At 49.3% G+C, this 25130-nt stretch overlaps 1 protein-coding gene across 10 annotated transcripts in view; it reads right to left on the bottom strand.

Moving 5' to 3' along the window:
• ZNF532 (zinc finger protein 532) overlaps nucleotides 1-24054 on the bottom strand; it is a 107139-nt gene extending 83085 nt beyond the window's left edge. For 2 of the 10 annotated variants that reach the window (XM_039230501.1, XM_039230502.1), the window contains exons 1-3: nucleotides 23817-24054; nucleotides 22148-22229; nucleotides 21953-22063 (exon numbers count right to left, since the gene is read on the bottom strand). The gene's annotated coding sequence lies outside the window, so the exon portion shown is untranslated. Of the gene's footprint in view, nucleotides 1-14474; nucleotides 14646-21952; nucleotides 22064-22147; nucleotides 22230-22564; nucleotides 22913-23816 lie in introns of those variants that run through there. The other 8 variants (XM_039230492.1, XM_039230497.1, XM_039230498.1 and 5 more) reach the window with 7 other exon arrangements.
• Nucleotides 24055-25130: the final 1076 nt, after the last annotated feature.

Raw genomic sequence — 25130 nt, forward strand, 5'->3', positions numbered from 1 at the left:
ATGCCAAGAAGCACCTGGACAGACAGGAAGACTTCAAGCCTAATGCAAATGAAGCAGGGGAAAGGGGAGGATCAGAACTGCAGAAAAGGCAACTGATTAAGAATTCCTTATGGAAGGATAAGGAGGTCAATAATCTGAAAGCCTCACAAATTGACACCCAGCACGAGCCATCGTGTATCGGATTTGATGAGTAGAATATTATTTTCACTTATTATTTCAATCCATCCTAAACAGGGGAAAGGCCCTCTGTGATGAAGATCACATATTTATGCTTCTTTGCAAAAGTGCTTGTGAGGAGACTGGGTGTGGCTTGGTCGGCTGAGCGTCTGACTTCAACTCAGGTCATGATTTCTCGGTTCCTACATTCAAGCCCCGCATCAGGTTCGTTGCTGACAGCCCAGTGCCTGTGTCACATTCGTTGCTGACGGCACAGTGCCTGTGTCACATCCTCTGTCCCCCTCCCTTTCCGATCCCCCCCGCTGCTCATACTCACTCTCTCAAAAATAAATAAAATATTTTAAAAAGTGCTGAGAGGGGCGCCTTGGTGGATCAGCCGGTTAAGTGACCGACTTCAGCTCGGGTCATGATCTCACATCTCGTGAGTTCAAGCTCCATGCTGGGCTTGCTGACAGACAGCTGAGAGCCTGAGCCTGCTTCAGATTCTGTGTCCCCCACCCCCAATCCCTGTCCTCCTTGTGCTCGCTCTCTCTCAGAAATAAATATATTTAAAATTTTTAATAAATAAACTAAAAAGTGATGAGAATGACCAGGAAAACGATGGACAGTGAGAACCAGACAACGGCAATCTTCAGCCACGAAGGGGCTGGCAAGACGCAGTCTGGCCCCGGAGCCGCTCCTTCCCTCTGGTGTCCGAGTCTGGAGCCAGAGAAAGACGCTCTCCCACCTCACTACCAAAGACGGCCAACACGGGACAAGGAAAAGGCCACACTGCACCCGGGAACATCTTGGGGAGTTTCTGAAGGATCAGATTTTCTGGAACCACTAAACTGATCGACGGAGAAGTAAACACAACTCAACCTGACGCCACACGATCCCAGCTCCCTGGCTTGCACACACAAGAAGCATAAGGCAAACCCTTTAAGGAGAAAGCAAATATTAAGACCAACCCTTTCCCAGGTAAGCCAGGTCTTCACAATTCTAAAGGATCGAGTAACAGGCACTTAGGTCCCAAAAACGTATACAGCTTCCCAGTGATCTCATTTCTCAGAGTTAATGGTTAACAAACTCCGTGATTGGAAAAGGTTCACAGAGGTCTGAAGTGACTCACAGAAACTTCCAATTGTTCTTTTAGTCTTCCTTTGAAGTACAAATCAGAAAGCGCTGATCCAATAACCTGGAATGCCCAACCTGTTCTCTTTATTGACAAGCATTCCTTAAGACGGCCGATCACTACACGAACAGATCAAGAACCCCACCAGTGCATCCCCGAGCCCCAGAACCTTGAGTCCTTTTGTGTGAGTTCCGTCACGGTAATGGCAGGCCACCGCCTCCGTCTCCCTCACTTCCCACTCCAGGGACCTTCTAGCCACTGTAACTTCTTAGATTCAAAATCTCTGTTTAAACACTGCCACTCAGAATCTCTCTTAACTCAAATGTTCAGGTAGCATCCTTGAAATAAGCTTTATTTAAGCCAACAGGTTACCATTTACTCAAAATACCTTTCTTTCGTTCCTGTTTTTTTGTTGTTGTTATTGTTTTTTAGATTTTTTAAATGTTTTTTTTTTTTTTCATTTATTTTTGAGAAAGGAGAGTAGAGCATGAACAGGGGAGGGGTAGAGAGAGGGGGAGACACAGAATCCGAAGCAGGCTCCAGGCTCCGAGCTGTCAGCACAGAGCCCGACCTGGGGCTCCAACACATGAACTGTGAGATCATGACCTGAGCCGAAGTCAGATGCTCAACTAACTGAGCCACCCAGGTGCCCCCCTTTTTTTCATTTTAGAGAGAGAGAGCATGAGCAGGGGAGAGGGGCAGAGAGGCAGAGTGAGAATCTTAATCAGGCTCTGCGCTGAGCGTGGATCCCATGACCTTGGGATCACAACCTGAGCTGACATTAAGAGTCAAATGCTCAACCAACTGAGCCATCCAGGTGCCCCAGTCCTGGATTTTTCAACCATTTTATTATAAAGGAAGTACATATGTGCTCTTGGCCAATCCTCTAAAGCCCCAAAATATAAGCAAAAGTCTCCAGGGGATCCACTAGTCAGAGATAAACTCTGATAACATTTGGGATACAGACTTGTAAATGCAAACATAAACATAAATATAAACACACATATAGATTTTCACATGATAGGCCTTGTCACATTCACCAATCTCTCTCCATGTCTATGCAGGTTTCCATCATGCTGGACATATGCTCATGTTAATTCAGTGCATACATTTGTTCAAGAATACCCTTTTAAATTTAGATTTTGATATTTTCCAAAGAGATTTTGCCAAGGCAAGGAACCACGAGAGAGACCTTTCTTGGAGAATTCTTGCAAAAATAAGAACACTTCAAAAAATAACCTTTAAGATATACAGTGTTGAGTTTCACCCATTTGCTTTAAAGTTCTGAAGATATATTTTTAACTCATGTGGTAAAATGAAAGATAAGGGCAACAGACATTGAAATCAGTTACTTATGCTCTTAAATCATAACCCTTATGTTCTACTTCCGTCACTCCATCCATCGAGACTATATATTCTAGATGTCGCAGTAAACTAGGCTTCTCTGTGGATATGCATTTACCCATAAACGTGTGATACATGTATTTTTCCATGTCTAATGTCTCAGTACTCTTTCACTTCTACTTTCCTCAAGGGTCTCAGCCTAAAGGAAGTCTTATCTAAACAATAAGCTACTTCTCTCAGCTCAATGAAAAGTATGAGCCCAGAAGTTCTGCAAGCCTCAGGAGAAAAGGCAAACTGCTTGAGGCAGGCACTTAATATCATATCATGCCAGGATCAGAATGGAAATCATATGGGTCAACAATAAAAAAAAAAGGGCTGGTCAGAAGGACATGTTGAGATAGGTAATGACCTTTCTAAGGTACCTTGAGCCAAGCTTACAAGAAGTCAATTCTTATTTTAAATAAAGAGCCTTCGGGGCACCTGGGTGGCTCAGTGGATTAAACATCCGGGCTTTGGCTCAAGTCATGATCTCACAGTTCTTGAGTTAGAGCCCCGCATCAGGCTCTGTGCTGACAGCTCAGAGCCTGGAGCCTGATTCAGATTGTGTCTCCCACTCTCTGCCTCTCTCTCTCACAAATAAACTGTTAAAAATTAAAAATAAATAAATAAAGAGGTTTCAAACATATGCAAAAACACAGACCAAAACTTAAGTATAAGAACACTACTTAACCTCATTTATAAAGCATAATTCATATATCTGGTGATTTTTTTTAATTTTTTTAAGGTTTATTTATTTTTGAGAAAGAGAGTAAGAGAGAGAGAGACAAAACATGAGCAGGGGAGGGGCAGAGAGAGAGAGACACACACACAGAATCTGAAGCAGGCTCCAGGCTCGGAGTTGTCACCACAGAGCCCAACGCGGGGCTCGAATTCTCAAACGGTGAGATGATGACCTGAGCCAAAGTCAGACACCTAACCGACTGAGCCACGCAGGCGCTCCTATCTGGTGATTTTTAAATGCTTATAAGTACAAGGGTCCCAAGTCCCTCTAAAAGGAAGGAAGGAGCCATTTGCCTATGAACAGGGAGAGGTCCAAGGAAAGAAGAAAAAGAAAAAATGGAAGCAAAGAAGCAAGAAAGGGAGGGAGCGGAGAGGGAACAAGAATGAGGGAACAGTGTACATAAAGAGCCAGTCACACTTCAAATAGTGGCTGGTGAGAATCTAAGTAGTACTTAATACGCAATTCGTATCACACTTTTTACTACATTTTACATTTCTCAGAAAAGGGAGAAGGGGAGACAGAAAAAAATTCCTTTACCAGGGCAATTGAGACTGATGGGGATTTTAGCAAGCAGATACCCAGTACCATTAAAAGTAAAAAAAAAAAAAAGAAAAACAAACAAACAAACAAAAACCTGGAAGTTGTTAAAGAGCTAATAACTACCCTTCTAGTGAAAGAGAGTAGGGATGAAATGGGGTCCTGGGTACAGAAACTGCTCTCTGGGTAGAAGGGAAGCAAATGTTTGGATAAGTCCAGGTTATAACAGTTAAGTACTGACAAGGGTACTTAATTTTATTTAGGAGTTTATATTTCTTAAGCACCTGCTCCACGTCTGGAAAAATGTCCTTTTAAGCAGAACATACAAGTTAATGTGAACGCCGTTCTATTAGTGTTTATTTTATAGAAAACGTAAAAGATCTATATGAAGAGGCAAGGAACAGTAATATGAAGAAAAAATAAAAGATACAACAAGGAAATACGTTATATGGCTCAAGAAAGACAATCTGATGGATTTCAGGTTAAGCCTGAACAAGCACTTCTTCTTTATTTGTGGCAAGCTACCCAGAAAGAGGCAGCCTCACGCTTATGTACCTCTACCTAGCTAACTTCAGAGCTTTTAACTCACGTGCTATCTAAGTGCTGGGGAAAAAGGAGAAGAAAATCAAGAGAAGAGAAAATACAGCATAACATGCTGAAGCGGGGGGTGGGGGGGCAGGGGACAGGGGAGGAAAAGATTGAATCGGAAACATTCTCATTTAAAAAAAAAAACTCAAAGTAAAAATTCCCGATTTCATATTTACAAAATTAGAAAACAAATGATATCGAGGCAGGAATGGGTACATTCGAAGTGGCTTTTCACTTTTGAGTGGAGTTAGCGGATTTAATATTAATTTTCCTAAGTTATTTACTAAAATCAAGTTCAGAAATGCCCAGCTCTCCACATGTTCCTCTGTCAGAAAACAACCTAAGGGTTCCATCCTGTGTCTGCCGGAATGAAATTAAATATCCCCATAAAGATGGTGCTTTGTTATTCAAGTGGTTACATTCCTTTAAAAAAAAAAAACCTGAGTTTCTTAAAGGAGATCAGAGTGTAAGCCCGGAGACCCTCACGGAAGACACTGAGTTCTGCTCCTTCACTGTCCCGACTTCCCAGAGTCTAGGATGCCTGCAGAGAGACAACGGCTAGTAAAGCAGGAAAATCATTTTTGAAAGCAGAGCGTTAACCTAACAGAAAGGTCTGCGGAGGGCTTCTCACATGTCAAAGCCCCTGCTCAAAGGAAAATTCGTGTGCGTGTCACTTCTACTCCTCCCGGTTCCTGGGGCTCCCTGGGGCTCCCGGGGTGACACAGCTTTCTGCCTCGGTCACTTCCACAGGAAGTGGGACTCAACCACAGCTCGCCCCCAGCTCCGCGTGGTCTCAGGCATTCAGAGAGGGTCTAGGATTTGGCAGAGGTCACGTCCACCGCAACCAGCAGCACGGGCGGGTCCCCCGTGACGCAGACGCGCCCTCGCGCTCCAGGCTGGGGGCTCTGCTCTGCTTGGTGGTTTTTGGGGAGGCCCAGGTGGAAGGGGATAGGTCCCTCACTGCTGCGGTGGGCCCGACCATTGTACAGCTCCCTCTTCTCCCACCAGACCACCTCAGCGACCCAAAAGGCACCAGACACGGGCTGCTGGGTCACCCTCGGACTCCACCTGTAACAGACATGCCCAAATTAAGCACCTCCACTCGATCCACATGCCCACTGCTTCTTCTTGCTCAAGAGTCAGAAATAGAACTGTGCTCGCCGTGAGGGCTCAAGTTCTGGAACAGCATGAGATCTACTTACTGAATGTACAGAGCTTCCAGAAATACCTGTCCCGTGTCTTTCTTTAGACAGCAGAATGTAAATGTAAAGGGCAGGGTGCCCCTAGGTTAGCATTTCAAAACGATGGCTCTGCTAGCAGAGCTCACAGCTACAGTTTATGAAAACCCAGGGCATCGCACACAGACCTGAAGAGCTGGCTCCGCTCTGCCCAGGGCCTCCTGGGCCCACACAAGGGTGCTGTGGGGTGAGCAGCCGCACCAGGCGGGCCAAGCCTGGCCATCAGGACTCCGTTATCTGGACGTGCATACTCTCCCCGGGGGTGTCCTCCAACCCCCCTCCAGGAATATCTACCTGGGCTGCACAAATCTGGTGCAGGACAATAAAAAGGTGCTCAGGGCAAGGGCTTGCCTAGACAAGACACCCACTGAGCTCCGAAATAATAACAGAACCGTCAGCTGCGGGGGATTACCCTGGGAATCGCATTCTCCAGCGGCACACCCACAACCAATAAATTCTTAAAGTCCAGAAAGAACAAAAAAGCTGCTCTTTTCCTTAGTTTTGTTTTCTCCCCCAAAGGAAAAAAGGCAAGTATTTTATTTGCTGCATCTGGACAACGTGGCATCGATCTCCGGGCACAGGGACCACGTGGAAAAAATAGTTAATCTTCTAAAGTGAGAGGCGTCCATGTAAGAACGTCTGCTCCAGGAGAGCCTGGAAAACACGTATATTAGCCGGGAAAGGATTCCATCAATGACGGTTCGCCCTTTCTAAATAAATTGTGCTGGGACAGCTGAGAGTCTCAGTCGAGCCTCCAACTCCTTATTTCGGCTCAGGTCATGATCCCAGGGTCATGGGATTGAGCCCTGCTTCGGGTTCCGTGCTGAGCGTGGAGCCTGCATAAGAGTCTCTCTTTCTCCCCCTCTGCCCCTCCCCTACTCACACACATGCAATCTCTCTCTAAAAAAATAAAAACAAGTAAGTTTTTTAAAAATTATGATAAAATATATAACATGAAATTTACCATCTTAACCATTTTTAAATGTACAGTTCAATAGGGTTAATATTTATTTTCATTTCTTTTTATTTATTTTTGTGAAACACAATGTGAGTGGGGGAGGGGCAGAGACAGAGAGGGAGACACAGAATCCCAACAAGGCTCCAGGCTCAGAGCTATCAGCACAGAGCCTGACACAAGGTTCGAACTCATGAACCGTGAAATCACGCCCTGAGCCAAAGTCAGATGGTTAATCAACTAAGCCACCCAGGTTCCCCAGTTTTATTTTACTGAAAGTTTAGTTATTTATTTTTGAGAGAGGGAGAGCATGAGCCCATGAGCAGGAGAGGCGCTGAGAGAGAGGGGGACAGAGGATCCTAGGTGGGCTCCGTGCTGACAGCAGAGAGCCTGATGCAGAGCTCAAACTCACGAACTTCGAGATCATGACCTAAGCCAAAGTCAGAAGCTTAGACTAAGAGCCACTCAGGCACCCCTACAATTCAATAGTGTTAATAAGTACATTCACATCATTCATGGTATACCCTTTTTTTTTTTTTTTTAATGTTTTATGCATTTCTAGAAGAGAGAGAGAGAGACAGCGTGAGCAGGGGAGGGTCACAGAGAGAGGGAGTCACAGACTGAAACAGGCTCCAGGCTCCGCGCTGGCAGTCAGCACAGAGCCCGACGCAGGGCCCGAACCCACGAACCGCGAGATCATGACCTAAGCGAAAGTCGGACGCTTAACCGACTAAGCCACCCAGGCACCCCTTTTTTTTTAATGGAATATTAAGTAGTCATTAAAAGGTAGATATAGAACAATCAAGGTACCCTATTTGGTGAGAAAAAAAATCAGGTCATAAAACAATACCTAAATTACATTAAAACTTTTAAAAATAGGTATATTGGGGTGCCTGGGTGGGTCAATCGGTTAAGCAGCTGACTTTGGCTCAGGTCATGATCTTATAGTCCGTGGGTTAGAGCCCCGCGTCAGGCTCTGTGCTTACAGCTTCTTCCGATTCTGTGTCTTCTCCTCTATTCTTCGCCTGCTCATGATCTCCCTATCTCTCCAAAATAAATAAAAATTAAATAATTAATTAAAAATAGGTATGTTGCATTTTATATGTTTCTACATATAGATTCATAAAAGGAATAGAAAGGGTCAGGATGCACACTGAACACTGTGACACCTGAATCTAGAGAAAAGCAGAGGATTGGAAGATGGGGGACGGAAATATTTTTTGAAGTTCATCTACCCCGTGTAGGTATGCATTTTCAAAATCTCATACCTATGAGGAAGTAGATGAAAGTTCAGATTTCCTATGAACTTAGGGATAGTCAAAATCATCAATCTTAACAATTCTGTCAAAGGTACTGTTGTATGAGCCCTATTTCCCATTGGATTTACATTCTTTTAACTAAAAGTCCCTTGTGCTGGCAATTTACTAATTCATCAATGAGTTAATAGAAATCCTGAAAGCGTCTGGGCTAAATCTGTCACCATCAAGAAATCCAGGAAAATTCATTACGGCCTCTGCTTGAAGTGGGTTATTCAAATGGCTTCACAAGAAAGCAAGGGAAAAAATATCTAAATTTCTTCACTATTAGATGTAAGGTGCTTTTTGAAACATGCTTGAATTCCAGTATTTCAAACTTAAGAAATCACTTGCCCATTTACGTGCTAACACAAAGGGTTCCTCATTCAGAAGCGAAACTCGTAAAAGCGTTAGAAGCGTTCCTTTGGCATTTTATAAATGCCACACTTTTTAGTACCATCTCTGCAACTCTAGCTTGAAGCAAAGTACAGATTTTCTAAATTGCAAGGGATATTTCAAGTCTACAAAGGAGAACTTTAAAGGGCTTTTCCTTTATCACCTGAATAAGCCTTCTAAATTTTCATACGTAAATCGTAAATCCTGCAACAGATGCCTATGTCCCTGAAATGCTACAATCAAACCAGCAGATCTAGTTTCTGCAGTTGCTTATTCATTCTAGCAGCAATTTTTCTTTTAATTTTAAATACTAAATTTAAGGGGCGCCTGAGTGGCTTAGTCGGTTAAGCGTCCGACTTTCGCTTAGGTCATGATTTCGCGGTTCGTGGGTTCGAGCCCCGCTTCGGGCTCTGCGCTGACTGCCAGCTCAGAGCCTGGAGCCTGTTTCAGAGTCTGTCACTCCCTCTCTCTCTGACCCTCCCCTGCTCACGCTGTCTTTCTCTCTCCTAGAAATAAATAAAAAACATTTAAAAAAAAAATTTTAAAAAATAAATAAAAGGAAGAGACCCTTGGAAGCGCTCTCCCTACTCCTCTCAATGCCCTCCCATTTTTCACCAAGTTCATCAGCGACAGCCCAACAGCTTGAAGGACGTTCACTCAGGAACGTTCTACTAAAAAGAACAGCCTCTACAGCCCCGGGATGTGGGACACGCCAGGTTAATCGCATGCATGCATGCATGCGCTCAGACACACACACACACACAGCTTTCTTCTCTCAAGGCTTCCCTGAGGTTCAAGTGCTACTGTAAACTCCCAGTGCGAATCCCCACCCCGGGGACCCAGGCTGCACGCCAGGGAGCACTGGCCCCAGAGTATCAGGGGCCGGAAGCTTTGGGGTGAGACATCTCTGGGACATGCGTGAAGCAAGGTGTAAGTGATTGTTCTCCTGGAGGAACGGGATTAGGGACGAGAAATGCATTCTGGAGCGGAGTGGGAGAGAGCGGCGTCCGGCCCATTTTCCTGACAACTCTGAAGTCCGTGTGTTTCCAGGTAGCTCCTCTCTCATGGGCACCTCCCATGGACCCAAGATGACTCAGGAAAGAGTATATAACAAATGTCCAAATACAGAGGAAGAACAATAAAATGGCAAGTCTCAAGGGGCTCTGCCTTAATTTTTTAGCCACAGAAATGATGACAAAAACGTTGATCGGCTGGTTGAACAATCCCTGCCCAAAGGAGGCGATTTGTGTTGTAAAATGCTTAAGCACGCAAGCAGGTACACATATGTATGCTAAAGGAAGAAAGATCAGGAAAGGGAGCAAGGGACCTCTCAACATGTACCTACTTTCAGTACCCAGAGTCACGACGCATCAGGGTCACGGAGAAAGCCAGAAATACCTCACAGATCCAGACAACAAGAGAAATACTAGTTGACCCAGAAGCAGTGGCTTTGAACCTCAAAGATATTTGAGCCTGCCGCCGACTAGCTGTAGCAATGACACCTCTAAACCACAGTATGCTGTAGCGGTTAAGAGCATGGGCTTTGGGGTAAGACAAACGAGAGGGAGTCCTGGCTCTTCCCTTGCAAGCTACAAGACTGAGCAAGTGACTAACCTCCTTAAGCTTCTGTTTCTCAAATGAAAAATGGAAATAACAAGATCCACTTCGTAGGGTTACTGTGAACATTACATTGAACAATCCAGGTAGGTGTTTACTCCTACGTGGGGTATCTGGAATATAGCAAGTACTTATTACTTTGAGTTATCACAACATCAAAACAAGGTCAGCAAGAGGATTCTAGCACAGGGAAAGCCCTAGAAGAAATGAAGCCACAACTCTGATGGTCTAGGACAGGTGATGAGAACACGATCAATGCCATCAGAAGTCCCAGCAATGACCTGGGACAGAATGAATATCCTTTTTTTTTTTTCTTTAATTTTTCTTCAATTTTTGTTAACGTTTTATTTTTTCTTGAGCTAGAGAGAGACAGGGCACAAGCAGGGGAGGGTCAGAGAGAGAGGGAGACACAGAATCCGAAGCAGACTCCAGGCTCTCAGCTGTCAGCACAGAGCCCGACGTGGGGCTCGAACCCACGAACCAACCACAAAATTATGACCTGAGCCGAAGTCAGATACCTAACCAACTGAGCCGCCCAGGCGCCCCAGAACAAACATCCTTAAGTGCCTTTTGCAGATGGACGGCCCGGCAAGGTCTTCTAAGCAGCACAACAGATACAAAACAAATTTTTCCTACCCTCAGTGACCTGAAATAAGAGCGCTGTGTAACCAAAGAGGTTAGAGCTAAATGTGAAACTCCAATAGAGGTCAACACTACCCTCATGCTCAAGATTAGAGGAACAGAAATGTCTTACGGTTCTATGAGTCATCGAAATCAAAACCATTAAAGCCTAATTATTCTTACTCAAGTGCTAAACTATGTGTTTAATCTTTCCCAAAATTAATATTGGCCCAGTAAACCAGACTTGCCTCTTGCCAAAGAGATATGTAGCTATGAGGGGCTTCAACACACACCTACCTAGGAGGGGCCTCGAGTACACATCTATGTACCCATGAGACCCTAAACATGAGGCCTGAACAAATCCTCCAGCCATCTGTCCAAATTCCCCACCTCCCGGGTCTCAGTCCAATGCATTACTCAGACAATCGGCAAGCACTATGCATTTATGGAGCAAAGGCTAAAAGCTAAACATACTGTTTTTGTGATTTTGAGTAAATAGAAAACGGGAAAAAGATCCCATCTCTAGACTCAGAAGAGCTCATACACCTTAGCTATTATACTGAAGAACGGTAAAGGGTGTAGAATTGGGGTCAGAAAGATCCAGGTGGGAATGCCAGCTCCCAACAACTCATCCTTGAGCTGTGTGTCCATCTCTCAGAGCCTCCAGCTTCTCAGGCATAAAACAGGGTGGGACCACCCCCTTGTCAAGCAGCAGACCCCTCGGGGATGCTTCACAAGCCCAGTGAAAACGATCACCCATGTAGGGTTAGGGGGAACCCTGCCCTCCGAGCCACAGTTGATTAGACCGGGACCAGCCAGATGGTGGCCTTGAGAACCAGAAGTGGGACTGAGGAACACAGGTGATGTTCCTAGTAGTCTAGAGAAGGACGTGGAAACACAGGGCCTGCGGGACAGCCACCCTTGCCGAGCGCACCAGAAAGAGTATGCCGTTCTCCTGAGGGAGAGGTGCAAAGAGACAGGCAAGGACGGGTGGCCCTGGAAAGGACTCAGTAAACTTCACGCAAGAAAACACTGGAGTTCGTCCTGGCCCCAGCCACGGCCGTATGATCGGCTCCTCTTCTTACTGCATTAGTTTGAAAAGCTAGGTCTTGATCGTGTGTCCCGTGAAGTCACGCACACTGCGAGCAGTCTAGTGTTCTAATGCCTTCCCGTGTGACCCTTACGCGTCAGGCACCACTGCTCCTCCCAATCCCTACTCCCCACCTCGGCCCCTGAGCAACAAGGGTCCCCACTCGCCCTGGCACGTGAAGGCTGCCAGGAGAGGCTGGTTCTGACTCCGTTATCCAGGGATCACCGGCAATGGAGGCTCACACTGCCCTCACTCGTTCACCTGTGCTCTCACCCCACAATCGTTCCGGGGGCCTCTGCTACGGGCACGCACGTGGTTCCCATCATCGCCCGATCTCTGCCGTCCTTTTACCCACTTGTGCCACAGCCTCGCATTCTGCTCGTTCTTGTCTGTCCACTAGACTTGTGCCCACCCGCCTTCGCTGTCCCTCCTTTCCTCCTCCGGGTGTCCATCTACCTAGTCTTTGACTCCTAACTTACCCTGGCGCCTGGTGTGCTCCCCGTAAGGCTTCAGACCCCACTGCGCTCGGAACTCACCCCAACTCAGGCGAACCTCCTCGGTTCCAACCCTTCTCCAGGGCTGGCCCCACTCCCCTTCCAGCAATCTCTGACGCCTCGACAGCCACTCGCGGGCCAGGCAGACACTCCCACACCAGGCACAGGATTCCGTACCGAACAGGGAGCTGACAGATCTGGCCGACCGTTAAACATCCTACCCGATGTGCCAGATTCACATACCCTAGAACGCAGGGTCCACAGGCCCAGTGACAAATTAAAATTCAACGAGGAGGCCTGTGAAATGGAGCTTCCTTACAGAGACGTGGGGATGGTAAGTCTCTCATGTAGAGACGTCGCTCTAGCGTTAGCTTATTTAATGAATACGCATCATCCCAAATTTAAAAAACACGCTAGAGTTTTGCACAGTCTCTCAGAGTTCCAACACGTCATACACCGGACTCCTTCCTGAAACTCAGTTTCTTGTTGGACCAAAGACCAAGCCCTTCCCCAAGAACCCCGGACCCAAGGACCACAGGGTGGCTCTCTCCATGACATGCTGGAGAAGCTAGTGGTGCTTGTTAGCCGGTCTTCAACACCCCTGTGTGAGGTGGGCTCACGGTGACCCCCTTCACAAGTGCCCTCGGTTCCCCATCAGGCGTGGAGGCGGACACCGCAGCGGGCCCACAGCTCCCAGGCCTCACCTCCCACCAGGTGCTGACGCCAGTCTAGATTTAAGGTTTGACAGTCTTCCTCACGAGGACTTAAAACGGATACCCCGGCCACATATCTCAGTACTAAAATTATCCTCTGTTTCATTAGACTACAGGTGCCAAAGGGGTCAAGCTCATCAAGGAGGCGTGACGCAGCTGCGGAGGAACAGGAAGAAATGGACCCGGTCAGATTGTGCGCGCGCGGAAATCAGCGTCCGTGCCAGTCTCGGCTCAAACCAGCAAAACCCGGCTCTGGCGTCATCTGCACTCACCGGCATCACATGCAAAGCCACAGGGGGAGCCCCTGCAGAGGCAGGAGGCTTTGGGGAGTCGGATCACTCTGGAAGCAGAGGAAGCAAGTTCGACACCAAGGGGAGCAGTGCAGACCCTTGCTACTCAAAGTGTGGTCCAGGGACCAGCAGATCACCTGCAGGCTCATCAGATATGCAGACTCTTTCCCCACCAGCCCTAGGAATCACTACCGGCATTATCCGACAATGTCCCATGTGATTTACGTGAAAATTAAAGAGTGAGAAATGCTACTGAGACAATAAGGGCCCCCAGGACCAGGCCCGGGACAATGGGCAGGACAAGACACCAGCACCGGGCAGGAGCCGCTATTTGCAAAGGGCAGTGTGATTTCAAAACCAGGTCGTCCCTGGTCCAAATCTACAGTCAGTCACTCACTGGTGGTACCACCAGGGACATTCACTTCACGTCTCTTGGATCCCATGTGCGGGGTTAACTATGCTTCATAGGGGACGGTAAGTATCTAGCAGCCAGCACATGACAAACTTGAGATCAACGCTGCCTTTCCATTCGGAAGCAGACCCCCGCCTGGCGTGGCTGTCTAGGTCCTGTAACGCAGAGGGATGAACAAGGAACACCTGGGACAGAAAAGAGGTCCAAGCCAGGAGAGCACAAGTTTCTCTAACAAGGAGACATCACGTCATTCTTACCCTATCTTGTTCAACCAAGAGGGGAACTCAACGTCAATGACTATGAATACTTCAGGGCACCAGAGAAATTGCACTGCTAAATTTATTTAGCTGTCCATCCAACATTCCAGAGCAGCCCTGTCCCAACAGGAAAAGAATGAAAGCCATGTATATATGTTTAAATCTTCTAGGATTCAGATTTTTTAAAGGGGGGGGGGGAGAAGAAGAACTCTTAAGTTAATGCTTTTGATAATTTTAATTTAGTAATGATTTGTATTCAACCAAAAATAGTGTCATTGCAACTTGTAATCAATATAAAAAAGCATTCATGAAATATTTTACATTCCTTCCCTCCCCACTTTTGTGGAAGTCTTCAAAACCTGGTGTGTCTTCATGCCACTTACAGCTCACCAGTGAGGCCCAGCCCCCTTCCAAACTCAGTGGCCAGACGTGTCTAGTGCCCCCCATACGGACAGAAAAGTTTTAGACCCTCAAATACGATCCACAGATTCCTTAGAGCCCTCTCCACTCCATCTTCCGTCCCCAGCAAATCCCAGTGTGCAAGGTAATGAATACCTGGCCGTTGCCAAGCAAATGTGGGAAGCAACGTGACGTGGGAAAAGACGGAATAGAGGCTGTGGCTAACCCGCTGCGTTTTCACCGTCAGGTTCCATTTGGGTTTTTAGCTCTGGTCAACGTCAATGATGCCAACTAGACTATGGCCAGCATGGACTGGGGTGGATCCGTCTGGAGGCAGAGACAAAGGACCAGCTAATAATTACGAAACTCATCCAACATTTTCCAACGACAAACCAATGTCTGGCCAGGTGGAAACAAGGATGCTATACCTTCCCCCCCACCCCCCCACCCCCGCCTACATGTCACCCACTTTGTTACTTTTTTTTCCCACCCACTTTAAGCCAGACATAGGGCAGCTGTAACTGAAGACCTCAACGGACAAGGCAAGAGACGCTCACTGTGTATTTCCCTGGGCCAAAAAAAAAAAAAAAAAAAAAATCTACTTAAAAACGAAGTAAAAGGTACGAGAGGAGAAACAATACTCTCTAAGATGAGAAAAGAATCTCAGGGCAAAGCCCCTTCCCCTAAACCAGGGACAGCGAGGAGCACAGGACAGCCAAGATTTTAGGGAAGACTTACCACGTGCCCGGCACTCTGCTAAACACTTTATACGCATTTACTCTTCGTAAAGACCTTCAAGAAAAGCATGGCCTAGGATCTAAGGAACTTGCTCAAGGTCCCACGGCCAATCGGTGGAAGAAGGCAGACTTACATCATCAAGGGAAGGGCAGACAGGTGTGCGTCACTGAGAGGGAGGCAAAGGCAACCGGAAATCTCCATGCACTGAGCCCCCATGTTTAACCAGACCACTAGGCATGATCGATCACTTCTCCAACCGGAGACCTCCAACTACCTCTCCCATTCTTGCTACGTTAAATCAGCCGCACAGCTGAAGACCAGCTTCCCAAGGAGCCCCTGGGTGGCTCACGTGACGTACGAACTGTAAATATGAGCTCGCTCTGACACCACTAAACACATAATAAACCCTGGAAGGCAGAGGGATAGTAATGACGCAACCTGTCTTATACCAGGAGGCCGGAGCGCTGGGTTCCAGTTCTCCCCCCTGACCCCCCCCCCCATTGGGGCCCACTGTAGAAAACGAGGAGGCAAGTATAAATATTTGAAGTATTGCTAGCTAAGGGATCTTCAAGAAAAGCCAAAAAAAACCAAAACGGAACTAAAAAAAAACACATAGGGCTCTGAATTTTCTAACCTGGTAAGTTTTTCAACAGCCTAATTACGATTCAGTCCCTAGAAAGAACTTGTCCCTCACAAACAAATGATCAGAATCAATACCCATTACGAGACCAATGAGTCAGCCTCCGGAAAGCAAGTCTGTGTCCCAAAAAGAAGAAGCTGGGCTGAGAAAACATTCACGAACTACAACACCTTGATTTTTATCTCCAGGCCTCTATACGCCCTGCAAGAAGTCTGGAATCTCTAACTACATCAAGTTGTACGAATACGGACCGGAAATAATACAAAACCTGCACTTTTAGGCCCTAACGACCACCAAGTACAGGCTACTTAGTAGGGAATGCTTGGGACAGCTAACAAGGCCACTTTGAGTTTGTCGAAAATTACTTATTTCAGTCTCCAGATTTAGATCACGTAGGATTTGCTCTCCCTCTCATTCTAAAAGAGGAAAAAGTCAGAACTTCCTGTCTGCAGAAGATGGTTCAAAGAATTCTTTTAACCAACTATGTTTATCTGTTACTGAAACCAAAGATTCTTCTCAGCGCGACTTTCCATTCAAGTTCATCCTTTTCAAAGAATAAATAGAACAAAAACAAAAACATCTCTCTTCCTTCTCCCTTCCAATGTGTATCCTCACCCCATAGTGCCCAGTAAGAACACAATCTCTTCAGCCCGCTATTTCCCACACCATCTCGGGGGTACAGTCGCCTCTTCCCATGATGAATGAAGTCAGGAAAACAGGGCTAATTACCAGGGAGACTCGCATTCCCATTATGGAGTCTTGCCTTGGCCGGCATCAACTGCCACCTCTAACCTGAACCTTATCAGGGCCTTGACTGTCTAACGCCCACCTGTGCCCTCTCTCAGGCTCCTCCTCCTAGCTTCCACACCCCTAAACACCTTCCGTGGGCTCCTCATGCCCACCAATTCTGCTCCCCCAAAGCCAAACAGCCTAGTGGCGAGCAGCAGGCTTCAAATTCTGTCTCTGCTCTCATTTATGACCCAGCAGGCCTCAGCCAGGGTCTTGGGGTCACTTTCCCACCTGTGCACGGGGGGGAAGAAGGACACAGCTCATCTCCGTGTTTCAGCACTACAGGAGGTAACCGACGGAAAGAATCACCAGACGGACGGCAGGGTCCGCAGGTGTCAGCCACCAATACTACCTTCTGCCTCTCCAGAAATGTCTTACCCTCCAGTTTTCCAGAGCGTGCATCTTCAGTTCTTCAGCCCCACCTTCTTTAAGGCTTTAACTATGTAAACCATCACCTTACAGAACCCCAGCCTCCACTTTTTTTTCCATCTTTCTTTGTCTATCATCTCTGTTCTACGCCAATTCCTCTCGGTAAAGACCTCCAACCCAAACAGAGCCAGGCAGCCAAGGCCACTTCCATGGACAACCCAACCCAAACTTGAACTCCCAGCATCGCATCCACCCGCCAAGTGCATTCTGCCTTTTGAATGCAGGATCTCAGACAAAACCCCCCAGCAGCAAGTCGCCCCGAGGAGCAAACGTGGCGCTCTCCTCTGCTCCTCCCGCTCCACCACCCCTACTTCTAGTAAGGGGCGCACCCCTACCCCACCCACCACCGCTCCATCCCAATGAGGCCTCGGATCAAAACCTCCTCTCCTAGATCTGCTGCAGTGTTCCCTCCTTAGGGACCACCACGTCCCACTTAGATACTGCCTTGGGACCTCTGTCATTACAAGTAAGGCTTTCTGCGTACACTGCCTACACAAGGAAGTCCCCACGCAAATGGACCATGTGGAATGACCTGCGGGAGTCAGGCCCCTGACTGCCTCCTAATTTCAACTCCTACTCTCCCACACCCACCCCTACTCTCCCATTCCCCACTCACAACACCAGGCTCGCTCAGCGCCTTTCCATAGGCTGTTCCACCGGACTCTCATGCTGTTCCCCCAGTCTCTGCCTCCTGCACCTACTCACTCGTCTTTCACGGTTCGGCACAGAAGCCACCTCCTCAAGGGCCGTCCCTCTCCACGCGGGGCATTAGGCGGCTCATTCACATTCCTACCCTAGGATCCGTAGGCTACCGCCCACTAGAGTGTTCTCTCCGGATTCCTTTCCCCTCGATGCTCCCAGTGCCTAGCTCAACATCTGGTGCTCAGTAAACATTCGGCAGCTGTAAAATGGAGGAAATAATCCCCAAATTAACATCACTTCCCACCTCTCGGGCTCTCCTCTGCCTACAGCACCACAGCCTTGGTCCATGCGTTCTGCCCAACCCTGAACGCTATTTTATCCTATAAAAAAATTTTAAAAAATGTGGGGGCACCTGGGTAGCTCGGTTTAGGCTGAGCTTCCGACTTCCGTTCAGGTCATGATCTCACAGTTCATGAGTTCGAGCCCCACATCAGGCTCCTCACGGCCGGTGTGGAACCTGCTTGGGATTCTCTCTCTCTGCCCTCTTCCTGCCTCTCTCTCAAAATAAATAAAAATTTTTAGAAAAAAAAGAATCTCCCTACTTCATCACCCAGATCTTAAATATTTTCACTTCCTTAAAAGGCATAAAAGCTCAATAATAACTATTAAAGTTATTTCAGATTTCAGCAAAGGTCTCTGGTACCACGTTCCAAAATTCTGAGTGTTACTGTTTGGTGTCTTACTGAACCTGAAGACAAACGTAAAGATTAAAACTGCCAAACGCTACTGAAGAGATTAAAAAAATAATTGCTGTAGGAAATAAAGGATATTTTACCACTCATGGTTTTTTGTTTCCACTTTTGGCTAATTCCGATTAGTTCTGGGTTATAAAGCATGTCATCCCGTTAGTGAGTGGTCTATTATCATAATCATCTCTCGTGTGTCTTCAGATAATGCTCGCTGCCATCTCTTACTTGGGAAGTCTCAACTGCAGCTAACGAGGCCAGACCTCTCTCAGGAGCAAAGCAGAAGTGCTGAGTGTATTTTTGTTCAAACTTCTAATTCTCAAGTACTTACCGTAGGACCCCGCTGTCCCACTCCCCGTAAGTATTTAGGGAAGAGACATAAAAATGTACGTTCAGACGAAAGCCTACATGCAAAGGTTTACAGCAGCTCTCTTCCCAAGCACCCACAAGTGGAAATAACCCTAAGGTCCTCCAGCCAGGGGATGGATCAGCTGTGACAGGTCCACAGAGTGGTGTACAAGTTGGCAAGAGAAAAGCAGCAAGAATGGGTATCCGCGATGGCACGGGTAAGTCTCAAACGCCCTTCGCTAAGCGAACGAAGCCAGAACAAATCAGCGGCGTCAGGGGTTGGGGTGGGAAGAACGGGGTTACCAACAGTCAGCAGGAGGAAAGTTTTGGGACTGACGGACCCCTTCCCTGTGGTGGCAGATACACAGCGCTACGTACGCTTGTCAAAACCCATAAAACTAAACCCAACAGAGTACCTTTCGCTGTATGTGAATTTAAAAGTTAAGAAAAGTTAGCTATTTGACCATGACTTGGTTAAAGATTACATATAATCAACACAAAGGTGTAGATTTCCTTAACGTTTCATTCCCTCAATGGATGTGGTTACTGTATTGTACTGATTAGGAAGAGATGTCCGCGGAAGGAGGGGGGAGCAGCCCCACATCTTCCCCAGATGCTTTCCGTTTCCCTTGTGTTGGCAACTGTCCTGAGGTCCCATATCAGGGCACCCTCTGCTCCAGCTGCGAACGGCTAGATGGGGAGTTCTAGCAAGGCTAGGAGGAAGGTTATTCAAAACCAACAGAAGACAGACCCAAGAATGCATTTCGAGGGGAGAAATCAAGGAGGACAGGAGACACAAAATCCGAAAATTCCACCTCCTCCTGGTCAAGGGCGTGCACAGAAAATTCCACGTCCAGGCTGGCTCCCTGCCTCCCATAACCCCTTTTTTTAAAAAGGAGTCAAAGTGCATGGGGCCATGGAATCTCTTTGCTCACAAGGAGAGGTGAAAGAGAGGAGAGAAGCCAGCCTCTTCTCCTGGACCAGGACTCTGAGAGCCCTAGAAGCCGCCACTCCAGGGTTTCTTAACATAGAACAAATCATCCTAGGGAGGCAAATGATAAAAACAAAGGTTCGACCACCCTGTGCCACTTCCTTTCCAGTGTCCCCTCATCAGCCAAACCCACACATCCCATCTCCAGAGAGGGATGGCCATCTTGTCAACCCTGGAGACTGCTGCAGGCCATCCCGACCAGGCTCCAGGTGTGGCTGCCTGCTTGGCGACAGAGGCGGCCGGGACACAGGCCTGGCCCCAGCGTGGGCGCCGCCCTGTTCCCTCCTGGCTCTTCCAAGGGACCGCTGCTTTGCTCCTTCTCCTTCCCTGCACTCACATTCACATTCCCCAGCCCAGAAACCTCTCTACGCCTCTCTCGGAGACCTGGGCCTGCTACATTTTTCTTCCCCAGCAAGAGATCGCCACCTGAGCCAGCTCTCAGTCCACAGATGACTGCTGGCCTGGAGAACCAGCTCTCCAGGCTTAAACAGCACCTGCAGCTGGAAAGACGGGCCTAAATGCAAAACAAATGCGCATTTTCCAGGAGCCTTGGGGGGGGGAGGGGGCGCGGAGGAGGAGTAACAAAGCTAAAAACCACAGAGAGAGTAAACCAGAACGTTCTGTGACAGGCAGTGCCTTCCAAAAAGGGCTCTTCAACCTACTGTCCAGAAACAGCCACTGCGAGGGGATGGCCGTCCAAGTGAAATAAAAATCACGGCCTTCCGAAAGACAGGAGCGAAGGGCTCCATTAGAAAACAACTGACTGTATTAAGCTAATGAAGGTTTATCACATTAGCCATCTGAGTTTTAGTTGGCACCAGAAAGGCAGGAACAGATCACGCAACGTGGGTCACGATCTGCTTCGCAAGCAGATTTCCACCCCACTCACACACAGAACCTCTCTGGCAGTCGAAACCGGTGTTGAGCTGAAAACCAATTTTAGCACCGTGATTTGTGAAGAATTTTAGCTACTGACTGGTACCCCAGCCCGAGATTACATGGATCTTTATTAAATACTACACCACGCACCCTGAGCTAACCATGCCCTCGTTTCCTCCCTTTCACCAGTTTTCTCACACCCAAGAGGCTTCTGCGATCACATGAAAAAATTCTTAACAATAAGGAACCCTTGCGTACTTGACACCCTTCGCTGCAGGGAGTCTGCCCACCCATCCGCTGCCAGCACACAGCTTCCCATCTTCTGAGATCCTGGGCATTTCTGAAGTCTCTCTTCTGCTGAAATGGGAGAGGCACAGCATCGCCTCTTGAAAGCAGGGGCGAAATTTCTTTCCAAGCCTGTCTTCCGCGGGCGCCTCTGGACTGTACTTCTCCCAAAGCAGCAGACAGAACTACTCCTCTATCGGCTGTGGAGATCCTACTGGAGAGCATTCTAGAGCTGCTGGCTTCCTGTGTGGGGAAGCTGCAGTCTTTTTGCAAGGAACCCCAAGGCAGTGTTGCCCTGTAAACGCTCACTGCCTCACTGCCTTTGTTCGTTCTGCTGCCCTCGTTGCTGCTTTCTCTTCTCTGCTACTCTCCAGCCTCTGGGTTTGGGGGTGCATTAAAATGCCAGCTCAATTCTGACTGCAAGCTCTTTAGGCATCCGACATTTTCTACCAGCCACTGCTGTAAAGCGTGGAGTTAACAGGCATGTTTTCACAGACGAAGCCACACTAGCCGGTTTCCTCCTGGTACTGAATTAGCATTCCGCATTAAAATGTATGCCACAAATAATCCAATGGCAAACTCACCGTCAACAGCCCCCAAAATCAATAAAAGCCATTCCACCACTTGACTCGGGAGTGAAAAACCTTTCAGGTTAACACAGAGCGCAAGGGAAAAGGAAGGTGATGAATGAAAAAAAGGCAAAGCTACCTTCAGACTCCTCAAATCCTAAAAAGGAGGCTAGGCTGCCTCGATTTGGCCAAGTCCTTCCTTTTTTCTTTTTCTTTCTTTTTCTTTTTTTTTTTTTTTGGTCATCGACGGGGATAATGCTGTGTGTGTGCTGCTTCGGTCTTATGCAAAACAGTGCATTCGCCACAAGGCCCTGAAGCCTACCATTCTCTTAAAACTTGCCCCTTTCCAGGCCTGCCTCCTTCAAAGGACTACCCACATGCCAGTTAATGAAGTCATTCTGATTTGGTCTGGATAGCTATACCACCCTAGAGCCCCATACCCTTGGATAACATTAAGAGTATTTCTTCTCCACTCTGAAACCCAAAATTCTCTCCAGGGTACCACTCCACTGGCAGTCTGCCTCGGAATGGATCTTCAAATAAACACGGAAATTCATGCTCAAAATATCATATCTCACCTTGTGAACCTTGACCTTTTGGAAAAGACTTTGGCCCAGTGTTCAGTTACTGTCACACGGTTGCATTCTCTGCAAATATGAAAGGGTTAAAAGCAGCCCCAGTCAACAGGCCTACAAGGAAAAAAAAGACAGCATGTATGCCTCACAGCATCACTGGAACGCATTTCTGCTCATTTCCTAGAACAATATTGTTACCTTTTGGCCTTCATAATAGTCAGAAGTACCCCCAACACCCTTCAGTAGCTTCTAAAAGGAAAAGCACAAAACAGAACATTCCCTGCAAGAGAAAGAAAAAAAAAGGCATGCAAAGTAGCATTCTCCAGCAACAAACTCCCATTACAAACCCATCAGTTCATTTTGGTTTTGTTTTGTTAAAAACACAGAGAAAGAAAGAGAGAGAGAGAGAGAGAGAGAGACTGCATACACCAAGTGTCCCCACCCTAGCAAGGCACATTTTTTCTTTAATAAGGGCCATAAATCTCAGCTCCTTGTCCATCCCCTAAGCAAAAGAAAAAGGCAGGAAAAGCCCAAGTAATCTCAGACCTTGCAAACCTGCACCTTTTTCCCCATCTTCTCTACACAGAACCTTTCAGGGCTCCATTAGCCACGTACCAGTGCTGTGTGGTGTCTAAGTGTGCATTCACATACTGTGTTGGGGTGGTACCTTCCTGCAAGGTCCTCTGCTTTTGGCTGCCATGAAGGGAGGAAGCTGCTATCCCACTGTAGTAGCTCAGTGACTGCATTGTGTTCAGGAGCTGATCTGCCTCAAACCAGTTTCAGCCGGTTCTGGTCACCCTACATAAAAAAGCTATGGCAACCCTCCCTGAGTTGCCAACAAGTCCCTGAAAATCATCAGCTCGGAGGGGACCTCGCTGGGGGTTGCTGCTCCCTTTCAGGTCTTGGTGAGGAGGGGAAGGTCATCGTGTGGCCCCCCGCCGCCGCACAAGCACACAGCCTTGGAAATGCTCGGCTCCCCGGCACCCCCAGAGCCCCTCGGGGCCCCATCCCCCCTGCCCCTCCACCCCGAAGCCCACCGCAGACACTGGTGCCCCCTCCTTCTCCTTCCCCCACTTACCTCCCACAACCTGGCTCACATCTTTGTGTACCTGTGTGTCAGTGTGTGTTCTCTGTGTGGGTGGCTGACAAAGAGCCCCCAAGAAAGCAATCTATGTGTGTCTGCTCACACTGGAAGCGTCGGCTGCAGGAGCGGCCTCGGCCTCCCAGCAGAGCAGTGCTGGCTTGTTGACCAGGCTCCTCTCTGCCTGTCACCCCCACCCCACCCAGCCCCCTCCTCCCGTCCCTCTCCTCGCTCTCCCAGCCCGGTCACCACCACCGCCAGCCGCCCCCCCAGTCTCCTCCTCCTCCAACCTTCTCTTCTTTCAGGCACCTGGGGTGGGGGGGTGGGGGGGAGTCCAAATCCCTTCACCTCGGGGAAGGAAACTAGGGATGCCTGGGGTGGGGGGCAAGTCAAGGGGCGCGAGAAAAGAGGGGCTCAGCGGCCTTTCAGGAATCCTCCGTGAGCCGCCAGCGCCGGAGGGGGGGGGGAAGGAGCGGGCTCCTGCGCTCACGTGGCCCCCCTCTCTGAACCTGTGGGGCCTAGCGAACCCGGCCCGGCCTCGGCCCCCCCAAGGAGGAGGCTGGCGGGGCGCGAGGGCCAGCCTGTCCCCAAGGCCGGGGTGGGACAGGCCACTGCAGGCAGGCCAAGGGGCCTGAGCCTCACGCGCTCGCCCCGGCCCGCAGGGGTGGGCACGCGGGGCCGGCGCGCCCGCCTCTCCCCGCAGCCCACCCGCGCGCCCCGTGCGGCGCTGCCCTCGCCCCCCTCGCTCGCCCCCGGCCGCCCCCCGCCCCGCGGGCGCGCACCCACCCCCTTTCCCGGGGTTGGCCTTCGCAGCGGTCAAGCCCGGGCGTCTGGGCCGCAGCTCGGATGACCTTTGTTCAGCGCGGCGCCGCCGGCTGCTGCTGCTGTGGCTGCTGCTGCTGCTGTCGTCGTAGCGGCGGCGGCGGCGGCGGCGGCTTCCATGTTACGGGCGTGTCATCCGCATTCCCGCTGCCGGGGTCTGTGTGTGCGTGTGCGGCGGAGCGGCCTCGCCGCCGCCGCCGCCGCCGCCGCCGCCCGGGCTGCCGGCTCCCGCGCCCCCCGGGCCGCCCCGCCGCCGCCCCGGCCTCGCCGTGCGCCCGGCCCGGGCCCCGCGCCTCCCCGGGCGGCGCGCTCTAGGCCGCGCGGCGGCGGCGGCGGCGGCGGCGGGGCGGCCCGCCACGCCGGGGCCTACGGCTGGGGGTGCGGGCCCGGCGGCGGCGGCGGCGGCCCGAGCGGCGAGCGAACAAAAGGGAGCGCGGCAGAGGGGGAGGGGGCGGCCGGTGGGGGGAAGGGAGGATTCGGGGAGAAGGGCGGCGAGAGCGCGAAGCCCCCCGCAGCCGGGCGGGCGCGGACGCCCGGCCGGCGCCGACTCCGCGGCGGCGGCGGCGGCGAGAGCAGCCCGGCGGCGGACCTGCCAAGTCGCGCCTCTACGGGGCTGCCGGGTGGCGGCTTCGCCCCGGGGAGCGGGGTGCGGGTGCTCAGGGGCTGCAGGGAAGGCCGCTTTTTTTTTTTTTTCTTTTGATGCCAACGACATTTCGGGCGCTCACCCCGTCCTGGCCGTGGCCCCGAGCCGCAACTTACTCGAGTGGAAGGAAGCAAGGCCTCGCCAAAGATGGTTGAAAAAGACCGTGAGCCTCTACCCGGGATCTTGACGCCAAGGTGGTGTTTTGTTCTCCTCGCAATGGTGGCAAATAAGTAAGAAGAGAGCACGCTATCTTCGGAGAAATTAAATCGGAGATTCTCCTTGGAGGTGGAAAAAGGGGCTCTCCTCTGTCTAGTTAGTGGTTTGGAGCCCTTTTCGCCTTAAACTGAGCCACAAAAGAATGGAAGACACCCCCTGGGGTGGGGAGAAAGCCCTGGTGTAAAAGGCACACGTTTTGCTTTCAGAGAAAAAAGCCACTGGGGCCAGATTGAAACATGGCATGTTCGGTTCTTGTAGGATTCCCCCCCCCCCCAATGGGGGAACGATATTGAGTAAACACGATGCAATAGGTAGGTCTTTAAATTCAAGAAGGGAGACAGTGTACAAATATAGCAAGCACGTAGAGTACATACAGCAGGTGGTCATAGCCTACAGAACGCAAAAAAGATACATGTACA

The sequence above is a fragment of the Hyaena hyaena genome, unplaced genomic scaffold (assembly GCF_003009895.1).
Source record: "Hyaena hyaena isolate Hyena2069 unplaced genomic scaffold, ASM300989v1 scaffold_47, whole genome shotgun sequence".
NCBI classification, from domain to species: domain Eukaryota; kingdom Metazoa; phylum Chordata; class Mammalia; order Carnivora; family Hyaenidae; genus Hyaena; species Hyaena hyaena.